At 36.7% G+C, this 14,628-nt stretch overlaps 1 protein-coding gene across 3 annotated transcripts in view; it reads right to left on the bottom strand.

The window, feature by feature from the left end:
- The window catches only part of sdk1a (sidekick cell adhesion molecule 1a), a 681,074-nt gene that overhangs the window by 73,611 nt on the left and 592,835 nt on the right, over window positions 1-14,628 (bottom strand). The window lies entirely within an intron of this gene.

Genomic DNA, 14,628 nt, shown 5'->3' with positions numbered 1-14,628 from the left:
CGGTATTATGAATGGGGTGAGAAAGCGCATAAGGTACTTGCATGGCAGTTAAAGAAAGAACAGGTATCAAGGGTTATTAATGCAGCCAGACAGAATTCGACTGTTACTTACAAACCTCGAGAGATTAATGATGAGTTTTACTCATTTTATAAGAAACTATATACTTCTGAGGAAAAACAGGAGAGTGGATCGAATGATTCCTTTTTATCGATGTTGAAATTACCAGTATTAGAAGATATATTGGAGCTGAAGTCTCCTTTTACTGATTTAGAAATTAAAGTGGCCATGTTGGAAATGCTGAATGGAAAATCACCTGGTGATGATGGGTTTTCGGTTGAATTTTATAAGGTATTTTATGATGATTTATCTACAGTGTTTGGAGATGTGATACGACAGATTAATGAACATTATGATTTACCTGAATCATGCTCCAGTACCTTAATTACTGTAATTCCTAAAAAGGATAGAGATCCATTCAAGGTGTCTTCATATAGACCAATTTCTTTGTTAAATGTAGACTATAAAATAATAGCTAAAGTATTTTCAAATCAATTGGCTAAATTTTTACCTAAGTTGATACATGTTGATCAAACAGGTTTCATAAAGAATAGATATGCTTCAGATAATATTCTTCGAGTGATTAGTTTGATTAATAAATATCGATAGTGCCCTGACCATCCGATGGTGATACCTCTCGATGCAGAAAAGGCTTTTGATAGAGTTGAGCGGAACTTTTTATTTAAAGTTTTAGAGAAATTTAAGTTTGGTCCTTCTTTTATTGGTTGGATTAAAGCTTTATATAATAAACCAATAGCCAGGGTATTGATAAATGGTCAGATTAAATTAACCCGTTCAACTCAACAAGGTTGTCCTTTATCACCAGCTTTGTTTGTGTTAGTTATTGAACCTTTAGCATAGCTGATATGACAAAATACACAGATACAAGGTATGAGAGTTTTAGATGAGGAGTATAAAATTAATTTATTTGCTGATGACGTATTGGTGTATTTAACAAACCCAGCTCAGTCACTTTTACACTTGAAAGAGTGTTTAACACCATATGGATCTTTGTCTGGATATAAAGTTAATTGAGAAAAAAGTGAAATTTTACCGATAGGTGAAGGAGATTATTCAGTTTATAAGAATATTATTAATTTGAAGTGGACTGATTGAATTAAATATTTGAGTATAAATGTGGATGTTGATTATCAATCTTTATATAAATTAAATTATGTTCCGTTAATGAAAAAAATCAAAGCTGATTTGATTAAGTGGAAGGATCTTCCTATAAATTTAATTGGAAGAATAAATACAATTAAAATGAATATCTTTCCACATATACAATATTTGTTTCAGTCAATTCCATGTTTACTTAATAAGAATTTTTTACAAGATTTAAATAAAATGGTTAGGGAACTTTTATGGAATGGTAAATTTCTGAGAGTAGCTTTGAATAAGTTAATTTGGAAATATGCATTAGGAGAATTACAATTACCACATTTTCAAAATTATTATAAGGCAACTCAATTTAAATTTATTAGTTCTTTAATGTATTTGGAACGGCCCCCTAGTTGGGCTAAAATTGAGATGGCGAATATTTTTGAATTTGAAATACATAAATTTTTGTTTCAGTGGAATTTAAATTTATTACAACAATATAATGTGCCTATACTAAAGCATTTAATGAAGTTATGGATGAGGAAAAATAGAATGATAGGGTTCTAAGGGTAAATTATTGACTTTAACACCATTATATAATAATCAACTTATTCCTTTTTCAATGCATAATCAATGTTTATTACATTAGAAATGTAAAGGTATAAAAAAATTGGGGGATTGTTTTAAAGAAGGTAAATTTTTATCTTTTAATCAAATGAGGGAAGATTTTGATATTAATGAGAATTCTTTATTCGTTTATTATCAACTTTGATCTTTAGTAAAACAAATATTTGGTAGAGATATGACTTTACCTAAATTGACTAAATTTGAATCTTTTCTTGTGATTGTACCAAAGAAGGGATATATTTCATTGATGTACCAAATATTACAGGAAAGTATGGAAAAAAAGGGATGGGATAGATCTAAGATTAAATGGGAAAAGGATATTAATTTTATTTTTTCTGAGGATGACTGGTTAGATATCTGTCACAATAGTGTTACTAGATTGATAAATGTTCATTTTGCAATGGTTAATTACAATTTTTTACATCAATTGTACTTAAGACCTGAAAAGTTAAAAAAAATATGGTTTTAGTGAATCAGACTCTTATTTTAGATGTGGTAATTTGGTTGGAATTTTTTTTCATGTTGTTTGGTTATGTGTACATATACAATCTTTTTGGAAAGCAATTCAATTGTTTTTGGAACATTTGTATAAGATTAAAATACTTCTAGACCCAACAATATTTTTGTTGGGTAAGTTGAAGCCTTTGAAAGATTTGGGATTAGATAAATTTCAGATTGCTTTTGTATATTTAGCTTTATCTGTAGCAAAAAAATGTATAGTAAGTATATGGAAAAATGCTAATATGATTGATATTAATAGATGGCTTAATGAGATGAAAACTTGTTTGGTATGGAAAAAATCATGTATGTTTTACATGATAATTATTCTTGTTTTCTTAATAAGTGGTCTTTATATTCAGAATATTTATATTAAAATTTACTTTGATTAGATTTTAGTAAATATATTTTAGTTTTTTTTTCTCTTTGGCTCTCCTAAAGAGAGCTGGCTGAGAGGAGGGGGGGGGGGGTTCTTTTTTAAAAAAAAATTGTTCACAATATGTACTTTTTTTACTGTATGTAATAACCTTGTTGAATGAATAAATAAAGTTGTGAAAAAAAATACTGCCATTACTTCCAGAGTCAGGGTGAATCTCCTCATGGCCAACAGCTTTTTCCATCGAATATCTGTTCAGATGTCAATCAACAGTGGAAATAAAGAATTTAATAAACTTATACAGAAGATCAATGTCATCACTCAAGTAGCAATGAGCAAGATATGTAAGAACTTTACTGTCAATGCCAAGATGTGAAGGATAAGCCCTTTTACTGTCTACGTGGAACCACTGATTGTCAGCGTCAACACAAGAGCCACCTCTTCCAGAGGCTTGGTCATGAGACATATTTGAAGAATGATTTTTATTAGGATATCTACCATGGAAACAAATGTAACCAGAAATGTATGTACTTTGAGTCTCAATGAATTAACTTACATCTAAATAAAGATCTGGTCCCACTGCAATTCACCTACTGTTACAGGATTATGTTATTCTTAATATTTATTTTGTATATATGATATTTTAGAAAATTACTGTGGGGTTTGGAACAGGGAAAGTAACACTTACAGTTAACAATTTGAGTTAGCAAACATCCTGGCACCTATGTTCAGAGCTGTAACAGCTCTGAACATTGAAACATTGAAACTATGGAATGTTTACTCAGGATAAAACCTGTTGAAATAATAGGCCAACTGACCTTTGGAGAAATGAAGCTGAATCAGTATTGTTCAAAAAGTCATGTGATTAAAGACACTCGAGGATTGCATTTTAATTTATCAGAGAGTCATCTATCAAGAAATAATTAAAACAATTTCAGAGGAAGATGGTCACTTCGGTTGTTTCTCTTTGTCAAGAGAGAGCAATGATGCTGTGGCCATTGTAATAATCACTTTTGACTAACCCGTATCTGGGTAAAGAAAGCAAGATCATGCTTGGATTTGGATCGTGATCATTTTAATGGTCATTTCGTTTAACTCTTGTCTGGGTTCGTAGAAACATCACATCGAAAAGTCACAAGTTCCGTAACCTCTATGCAAGAAAGGGGGAATTGTTACAAATCACTTGTATGAAGAATCATTTCTACAAAAGCAACTCAACGAGAATTTGTGAGTTTTGAGAAGTCTGATGACTTGATGCCTCATCTACTCCATAATTACTTTTGAACATCAGTTTAAAGATTCTGCATTTCAACACAAGATTTCTAAGATTTAATTCTGAAATGGACTTATCAGAATTGTGCCTAAGCTGTAATGGTTTAGGTAATCTACAAACACACACACACACACACACACACACACACACACACACACACACACACACACACACACACACACACACACACACACATTTGTACATAGTTGGGGTTAAGTAAGACATTATATTATTAATAGTGATTCATAAATAATGTTTTAAGATACCGTTGTCTCGGTGAATTTCTATTGCTGCCGGTCTATGACATAACAACTACCATCATAATCACTCCACAGCACATGCAATATCATCGGCTCTCTACTTAGCACTGGATCACCTAGTCGACAGCAACACATATATCCGGCTACTCTTCATCAACTACAGTTCAGCTTTCAACACCATCATATCCTCAGTGGTGGTCAACAAGCACCAAAACCTGGGCCTCTGCATTCCCCCTCTACAATTGAATCTTTGACTTCCTCTTTGGAAGATTACAATCAGTACGAATTGGAAACAATGTCTCCTTCTCACTGATTATCAACACAGGCGCACCTCAAGGATGCGTGCCAAGCCCACTACTTTACTTGCTGTACACCCAGGACTGCGTGGCTAGGCACATTTCTAATGCTGTCGACAAATTTGCCAATGACACCAAGGTCGTGACAGAATCACAGACAGCAATAAGGAAAGGGAGGGAGATCAACAAGTTGGCGGGTGCCACAACAAACAACCTTGCACTCAACTTAAACAAAACCAAGAAGCTGATTGTGGACTTTGTAGCACATCAAATGACTCAAAGACGTCAATTCAAACCAAGGCTTTTATTACCAAAAGACTGGAGCGTAGTACATCGAGGTCGACCAGTCCAGATTGACCTGGATCTGGTGAAGTGCAGCACCTTATGACCTGGCCAGTAGGCGTGGCTACGGCTCCCAGCCAATCACTATATACAAATATATACAGAGGTGATAGGATCCCAGAGTATCACAGACATCAGAAAGGGAAAATCATGAAAGCATGAAGCAGCCCACATCACGGGGACAGCAGTGGAAAGGGTTAAGAGCTTCAAGTTCCTGGAGCTCAACATCTCTGAGGATCCATCCAGGGATCGGTCCATGTCAATGCAAATCGCGAAGGAGACTGACCAGCAGCTATAATTCATGAGAAGTTTAATGAGATTTGGTATGTCACCAAAGACATGAACATTTCTACAGGTGTACCATGGAGAACATTCTGACTGGTTGCATTACCCTCTGGTAACGAGATGCCAATGCACAGAACAAAAACAAAATGCTGCAGACCACTCAGACCATTCACTCTTCACCCTGCTACCATTGTGAAGAAGGTAGGAGCAGCCTGAAGATGAACATCCTGTGGCACAAGGACAGCTTCTTCCCCTCTGCCATCAGATTCCTGAATGAACAATGAACCACCTCACTTCTTTTTGCACTAATTAAAAAAAAAAATTATTTTCTAGCAATAGAAAGTTTGTGACACGTTCATGACAGATCCTATTTATGAAGGTTGAGCATATAGTTTTTGATGTTCCTCAGGAGAAATAAGTCTTCATGTTTGGTTTATAATTTACACCTCTCCAACCTACTGCCACCTTTTAGAGATGAGCATATTTACATCACAGGATGTCTTTGTATCTTCACCCAATCTTAGCTTGTATCTTTCGAGTAATAAATAACTTCTCCATTTTTCCTTCCAAAATTTAGTATCCAGCACTTATTTGCCGTCTACAAGTTTATTAAAACTCTTCTGTAATTTATTGCAGTCCCCCTCAGCATTAACAATTCCTCAGAAATGCAATTTTTGACTAAAATGCCCAAATCATTTATGATGACCAGCGACGATCTCAGGACTGATCCTATCGTTTTCTATCTTTTACTCCCATTCTCTGCTCTGTTTTGAAGCCAGCTAGTAATGCACTTTGCCATTAGTTCCCTGACTCCACATTCTAACCTAATTCATTAATTTATTATGGAATATCTTCTCATCCACCTTTCAAAATTTGGATAAATTAAATCTTTGGCATTCACTTTGATACCTTCTCAAAAGATTCAATGGGGATTGGTCAAGGATGATTTTCTCTTTGGAAATTCATGACTGATGATTTATCAGGAAACCTTTTGTTATGAGATCCTTTTATTCTCTCATTTGGATGGGATTTAATTTTTTTTCTAACCACCAGTATTCCATTCCCATTCTTAAATACAAATATTAAATTTGCTATCCCCTAGTCCTCTGGCATTGTAGATTTAGATGAATTATTAATTTCATGAATTAATGCCTCTGCTATTTCTTCCCAAGATTCTTTCAAAATTGAGTGGACTCAACTCTTAAAACCAGGCATTCTGTGATCTTTGAGTTTCATTTGTTCAATACATTTCCCTTTTCTATCAGTGTATCCAATATCCAATACCACTTTTTACTCTTTGGTAGATACTGAAACTTTATTAATATGTTTGGATAAGTTTCTCCATTTTACTTAATGTTCCTCAATAAGTTAATATTGTATTTATCTATTGCTATTAAACATATAACATTACAGCATAGTACAGGCCATTTGGCCCTCAGTGTTGTGCCGACCTACATAAATCTACACCCATAACAATTGTTAGGTCTGCTTTGTTCATGAATGAGTGAGACAAACACCAGACTGAGTCGAAATCAGGGTTCTTTGTTCTTTATTACCGGATTGTAACACTTGCAACTAACCATGTTAGTCGGAGAATGCATTCTGCCGTTATCAGCAAAATGGTGATTTTTTATACCCTTGGATACATGCTTAGAACATCATCATATCATTACTTGTCCAATGACTAAAACTGTTGCTATCCTTTCCCTGCTAGCTTCCTGCCTCTCAATCCATCAATGTCTCTCTTATCTTGTAAGTACAAGGATGCATTCACATCTTGTTACAGCCCTGTACAGGGTAACTCCTTACACATTCCCATCTCATGATGTTTTACCTTACACAATCGAAAGTGAAACATGAAAGACTACAAATGCCGAGGTTGAAGTAAAAACACAATGCTGGAGAAATTCAGCAGACCAAAAAGTGAACTTTTTATAGCAAAGACAGCAAATGTTTTGGACTTGAGCCCATCATCAATTTTGTTTTAAATTTAGACATGCAGCACAGTAACAGGCCAATTCAGCCCACAAGCCCATGCCAGCTAATTAACCTACAACCTCTGGTACATTTCAAATGGTGGAAGGAAACCGGAGCCCCTGGGAAAAACACGCAGATATGGGGAGAACGTACCAACTCTTTACAGCTCCCGGTCCCAAACGTTGGTGCTGTAACAGCATTGCGCTACCTGCAACACTAACTGTGCTACCCTTTTTTTCATACATTGATGAAGGGCTCAAGCCCAAAACGTTGGTTATGCATCTTTATCTTTGCTGTATAAAGTACACGGTTTGAACTGCTGATTTTCTCCAAAGAACATCACTTCATACATATCTGGACTGAACTCCATCTGCCACTTCTCTGCCCAACTTCACATCCTGCCTTTTTCCTGTTGCAACCTATAACAATCTTCTATACTATTATCCATAATGTCTCTAACCTTTGCATCATCTGCAAATTTCTGATCCACCCCATTCACTTCTTCATCTGAGTCATTTATAAAAATCACAAAGAGCAGGGTTCCCAGCATAGATCCTTGAGGAATACCACGTATCCGCGATTAATGCAAACATTTTGCATTCTCTCTCTCCATAATCATGTACATCTTTTTCCTTGTCCTTAATTGTTCTTGTATGCCATTGTTCATCAATGGAGTTTTCTGAGTTTACTCTGTATTTTTAGCTGAATCCATTTTCCTGACTGTGCTGAACACCGTTTTAAATATTTCCCCATCGCTATTCAGCCAGAAAAGCATAGTGCTCAAAGCCAGGTGAGATGTATGAAGGCAGCACCTTTCGCTCAACTAAATGGTGATAAAAAGTGATAGATCTATGGATAAGGCATTGTAGAGACACAAGCATTACAGACAACTTGTCAGAGGAAAAGAGGTTGAGGATGATACATTGTTGGAACTAAAACTACTGTTGGTGACTCATTGAATATTGATCCTCAGGATTTTATCATTGATATTTTCCCTCAGTGATAAGAGCTTTGACTTCTATGAATTTCTTGTTCTCATGTAAAGGACTCTGCACAAAGAAGAATTCTCTCTCCATGAATGGAGCCGATGCCATTGATCCAGCAATTCGCTAGCGTAATTATCTGAATTGCTTGTTCATGTAATAAACATTTGCCAGAAAACGAGGCCAAGATTCAAGGTCAACGCAAATTAATTTGTATCTTGAGTTTATATGCCTTTAGGTAAGCGTTTCCACCGTTGTGCAATTGAAATCAATAATGCTTCACCCATCAAAAGACCCAGCTGAGTCTACGGAGGTACCTTGAACTGCTTTCCTTTTTATTACGATGAATGCAATTGCCCTTAACACCTGTCTCAATGATTTGTTATTTCTTACTTAGCTGCCCGGGTGATTCTGGATCACAACAAGATTCATTTGTCTGTCACCACTGAGTGCAGCCTCTCATGGTTCTGCACAATTTCATTTGGAAAATTTCATACTTTTACAAAATGTTTAATTTTGCCATAAAACCCCCTCCATTTAAAAGGTTTTTATTACAAATTAACAAAATTATAATTTCTAATATAATAATTATAATGATAATTTAGAATTTTCCCAGCATAGCACAATTGCTTCATAATTTTCTTGCCTTATGTATGCGATTCACTCCCTTGCCTTTTTAGCAGAGTGCTTTTTTTGTGGTTGCTGTTAGAATCCTTCCTTGCTCTGGTGAATGAAGCAGATGCCTACACTGGCCACTAGCAATAAATCAGGTTTCCAAATGCTCTACGATCTGGAATTGTCATACTCCAGAAAGCTCGCTACAGGACACACAAAAAAGCATTTCCTGAGAGCCTGTGTTGCGAAGAGAAACACGACCGCCTGAGGGAGAGCAGAACTCTCCAACTCTGCAATGCCACTACAACTCTCGTGTGACCAAACATGCAATGTGGTGTGTGGATTGGCAAAATCTGGGTGTCAATCTGTTCTGATGGGATCTATCTAAAGCACACATTAGACCTGATTTTCCATGGAAACAGAAACCCTATCCATCAGCTACTGTGAGGCCAAAGTTACAATAGATGGCACAGAAGTCTGCACTACTCCCAGAGTAGAATTTATGCTTTTCCACCTCTGCATAGCCTCCTGCTAGATATACAGTGGACTCTGCCCTGCTCCAGGACACTTGTGACTTCAGTCTGACAGAGGGTAGAAAGCATTCTGTATTTCACTGTGAATCCTCAACAGTCTTCTGAATATCTCTCTTTGGTCCTCAGTTGAATTCTCTGTCCAGTACCAGTGTGTCGATTCATCCTGTGGTGCATTAATCTGTTTGAATGCAGCCCATTAAATTCTAGGTTAGTTCTCCTGGTACTACACACCAGCTGATGCCATGTGAGACACATGGTGACCTTCCTGTGCCACATGAATCGCCGATTCATTTTGGCTCTCGTTCTGCAAATGGATATCTGGTGTTGATATGATGTGGGGGGGAAGGCTTCACACTGGTGATTCTGATAAACAAAAGCAGGGTTGCACGTCTGATCCTTCAGTGAAAAGTGGCTACTGATTCCTTGAGACAGAAGGATGGGAGAAAGAAAGTAGGAGGTGGAAAAGGCACTAGAGAACTCTGGAGGTGAGTTCTATTTCCACATTTGTCAAGCACATCTGGTTGTTACTGTTTACAGCTCCTAGTTGACTCACTGGCATGGAGGACCTCTTTCTTCACTAACACTTCAAGTTCTTCTGCTTCTCTGCCATTTTCAGGTTAACACGACTTGCTCAAGCAATGTTTCTGACTTGCATGGGTCCCCTACAGGGCAGGGGCATCAAAATCACAGATGAGTAGTGTTAGGTCTGCTTTGTTCATGAATGAGTGAGTCAGACACCAGACTGAGTCGAAATCAAGGTTCTTTGTTCTTTATTGCCGGATTGTAACACTTGCAACTAACAGTGTTAGTTGGAGAAGGCGCATTCTGCCGTTATCAGCAAGTGGTGTTTTTTTTATACCTCAGGATACGTACTTAGTAAATTATCATACCATGACATTGTCCAATGAATAAACTGTTGCTGTCCCTCTCTGCTAGCCTCCTGCACATCAATTTGTCATCCCCACTCTTATCTTGAGAGTACAAGGTCACAACTGCATCTTGTTACGGCCCAGCACTGGGTGATTCCCTCTACATTCCCAGCTCATGATGTTTTTACCTAACAATAGCTAAGTACTGGACCTGATCAAAAATCTATTAGTGCCTTTCATTGGGCCTCTCTCTGCCCAATGAAGTGGCAGTACAAGATTGAAAGAAAAAAAAATTGCACCCACACTCCATTATTTCAACACTTTTTTAGAATAAATTTCTTGTCCTGGATGATTTAATTGCTAAATATCACATGGGAAAGCAAACTAGGTGTTTTCATGAACATTTGTTAGACAGATTCGGAATCTTTGTATTAGATATTGAAAAATTCATTGTTTTAATTAAATAAGAACAGTCTAGAGCACTGTGAATCTGACTTTGTGACAAATTAATTTCAAACAATAAACCTAGTTTGACCCTGTATGCCCCAACAATCATTCCTAGTTTGACCTACGTTGTATTCAGCTTTAAAATGCAGTTCCATTGCAGACAATGGAAATGAATTGAATATTTTTGTTACAATTATATTCCACGTCTGGCAGTGTTTTCAACTGTACATCAGTTATGCTGAAGTTTAATTACGAATTTGGTAATATTCAACATCATATAGTGGAATGAAATAATGGTCTGTTTTCTGTGTTGCAGTGTTCTATGCGGAGGATGCACACCCTCTTCAGACAATGATCCTGGAAATCACATCGATGGCGGTGGGAGGGTGGGGGGGAGGAAACTCTAGTGATCCTCTCTGTCCATCCTGTGGATTGATCTCCAATCCATTTCTCTGCAGCCACTGTACCACACTATGATGCAGCCGACCAGGACGCTCTCGACAGAGCTCCTGTAGAAGGGTGTCATGATGGTGGCCGATAAACTTGTCTGCTTCAGTCACCTCAGGAATTGTAGTCACTGTTGTGTCTTCCCGACAAGTGAGGAAATGTTGTGTGTCCATGATATGTCACTAGTTAAGTGGACTTCAAGGAACTTGCATTCTCTACTCTCTCCACTATTGAGGTTAATTTTTTTTCTGCCTGGTTAATTAGAATTTGGCGGCATGTTTAGGAAGTGGTGTGCCCAGAACAGAGCAGAGTGTAAATAAGAAATCTTCACCTTGTACTCTGCAGATTTAGCAATAATGTTCTTTATTCTATTTGTCTTGCTGTTCACTGCTTGACAGGAGGAAATATATTAAGAGGAAAGGCCAAACTCTTTCAACTTCACCCATAACAGCCTTCACTTCAAATGAAATTATAATTTTCTGAGAATAATTAAAATAAAAATTAATTGAAATATTAGAACTCAGGCTCCAGAAATCTCAGCAAACCACTTACAAAGTCAAATGTGGAGTAATTAGACTATGGTAAATGGTAAATGGCCTTACAACTCATTTAAATTTTAATAATTTGGCCCATTGGTTTCACTTACTAATTGAAGATCAAAGGGAATTATAATGCAATACCCTGCCAGTTTCTGCTATCTGCAGAGTGCTATTCTTGTCAATGCTTGTAATCAGAAGTGTTGGCTCAGCACTTGGCCCCCTGTGACATGTGGTTTCATTGATTTTCACAAATAAATATCAAGTAACAAATACTTGTAGAAGTTAAGTCCAACGTGATTGATTTTGTTTACAGAGCTGTGCATGAGCAATGCAGAAGTTATTGATTGGATATGTATAAATAAGTCTTAACCATGTACCAGGAAGAACTTTTTGATAGTTCAACACACATTCATTTCTCAATCTGCTGAAATAAAAACAATATACAGCCAAGATTTTATTTTCCCATTGATATCTATCTGTTGGTATCATCTATGGCAATCTTCAGTTGCAGAAAACAGACACACTGCCACATGACTGGGTGCAGCAACAACTATCCACATTTTCCTTGAAGGAAGTTGACAGATCCCTTAAAGTGGGATGTGAGTGGAAAGAAAAACCACTAGAGTACACCAAAATATCTTTTTAAATTTACCCACATTTCTTGTCTGAATTATTCACTCCTCATTTCTGAGCTGCACATGAACTTATGCTCTTTAATTAATTTCTCAACTGCAAAGATTATCTCCCTCAACTCTCTCTTTGCATCGCAATCCTTGTAGCTTTGAAACAAATGTTAAATTGTAGTGAGGAAGTTATGTTCGACAGGGCCTGCTGATAGACTTGGGCTCCAAACAGTGAAGTGAACCCAAGGATGAAGGTTAATCTTCACTCCTCTGCTGAGATTTCTTTAGCCAGCACTGGCTTTGGGTTCCACGAACAATAAAAAAATTGTTTTTTAATAAACAACTATAATTGATTAAGGGCTGTGGTAAATACTTGAAAGAAATCTCAGAAACCTTTTAAAGCATCTCACCAGGAATTACTTTAATATTGTGGAATCCTGTTGGAAATGAGCAGGCAGTGCAAGTTGCAGTCAAACACCAAATAAAATTGTCTTTGATTGCACTGGTTAAAGAAAACTCTCGGTTAATGTCTCATCCACTAGTTGCAACCATTACAGATCCTCACCGGAACTCAGGTCAGGTTCGTGTGCTAGTGTTGACGTTCACATTCTAAAAGTACTCGGACAGGTTACTTTAACAGGTTTCAAAGAAATGATTTTCTATTTCTGAGGCTAAACTTGGGACATATAATCTCTTCAGAAAATGTTAATTTGCCACTTTATATGGTAAATTTTCTGATATGTTTAGATTTTCTAAACTAACAATGTGGTGATGTGGTTTGGTTTTTGATTTGGCAAATCATGCAATTATTATTTTATTCATCTTTAACCTGTATCCCTGTATTCAGGGACTACCAACAAGTACATATATTTCGTGTCCCTGTTTTTCGGGACTGGCTTTGTATCCTACCATCAGCTGGTTCATACCTGGTGTTTGTACTGTACCGGTAGTTTACTCAGTCCAGAGTATATATTATGAAAGGTTAAAAATGGCCAGAGTCCAAAGGGTTAAGTACAAAAACTTAATTTAAAGAGAGGATAGCCAAGCACTGTTCAAAGCACACTGAAAAATCATTCTTTAACTTTATGCTCACATAGTCATGAATATTGTATGGTAAAACCCAACTGTGTTTCCTGTAACAACCTCACATAGTTATTAATAATAATATCAACAGCTTGATCTATTCACTTCCATAGCTTAAATGAGTCAAACTAATTGACGTTGCTAACAAAAAATTCTTCTTATCAAATAAAAATATATTCGTTAATCTTGGCATTAAATCTTTTAAAAGGTCAGGTTTCCATGGAGCATATCTTTCAAAAGTTTGCTGATAAAAGTCTTAACAGTGCATCACAAAATAATATTCTAAATAAAGGAGGCCTTTGCTCCAATTAAAACATTTAAGTTTCAGTAATATCACAAACTGAATTTTTTTTTATACATGCTGCACAATTGTCATGTGGTCACACCCCTTAATATGGTGAGAAATCATTTTTAAAATGTAAAATGACTAGGAGCAGGTGACAAATGGAGGCTGGTTGAAAATAAATCATGAGAAATTTGTCATGTCAAAATTTGCATTTTATCTTGTTTTAAATAAGTATTTTAAAAAATTGCATCGATGTCATTATTAAAGCCAGAAAATATCATTTCATCTTTAAAATTAATCACACAGAATTTCTTCAGGAAGATATTGGATGCAATACTTCTATGCACGATGTCATAAGGTTATTTCATTACCAAGATCTTAAATAATGCCAGTATTTCTCTAGAAATATGAATTTGAACACTGAGTGAGTCAGGGGGCTAAGTGTGCGGGGGAAAAAAAAATCTGTGCTTAATCGATTATTATCACAGGATCTTTAGGGAACAATTTTTCAGGAATAGTTTAATCAATTCAGCCTTCTGCTGCTTTTTTATTGAGATGTTGCGGTGGTACGCCATTAGGCAGGTGCCCTGCTTGTCACGCACGCGGTAGGGCAGCCAGCCAAAATGGCGCCATCGGGGGTTTCCTCCCGACCTCGGCACCTGGCTCAGAAGCCCGCGCTTGGCGACCCACATGACGCCCCAGTGACGTTGGGGCCCCCCAGCACGGTTCTCAGCCAGGTCCGGGCTGGGAGTATAAGACCAGCCAGGCAGCCTGCAATAAATCAATTTTTGATCACTGAACTCAACCCGTCTGGTTGTTAGCAGTGTAGCCGCCGCTACAATGTATTAGTTTTAAATAACAAGGCTTGCTTTTATAATGTTCACTGTTATTTAATTTAAGTTTTTTTAAGCATCCTATCTAATTATCTAGTTATGGTTAATAAGATTTAAAAAAAATTCCACATCATGGTCATTATTGGCATTTGAATCGTCTTTGAGAAGGTGATGGTAGGCTGGCTTCTGGAATCAACTCTAGTGTATGTGGGATATGATTGGGCATGGAGTTTCAGGATTTAAATCCAATGATGAGGATAGAGTTGTGAAACACATCC

Source organism: Narcine bancroftii, chromosome 12, assembly GCF_036971445.1.
Source record: "Narcine bancroftii isolate sNarBan1 chromosome 12, sNarBan1.hap1, whole genome shotgun sequence".
NCBI lineage: Eukaryota > Metazoa > Chordata > Chondrichthyes > Torpediniformes > Narcinidae > Narcine > Narcine bancroftii.
This window is presented reverse-complemented; position numbering and strand designations above follow the sequence as displayed.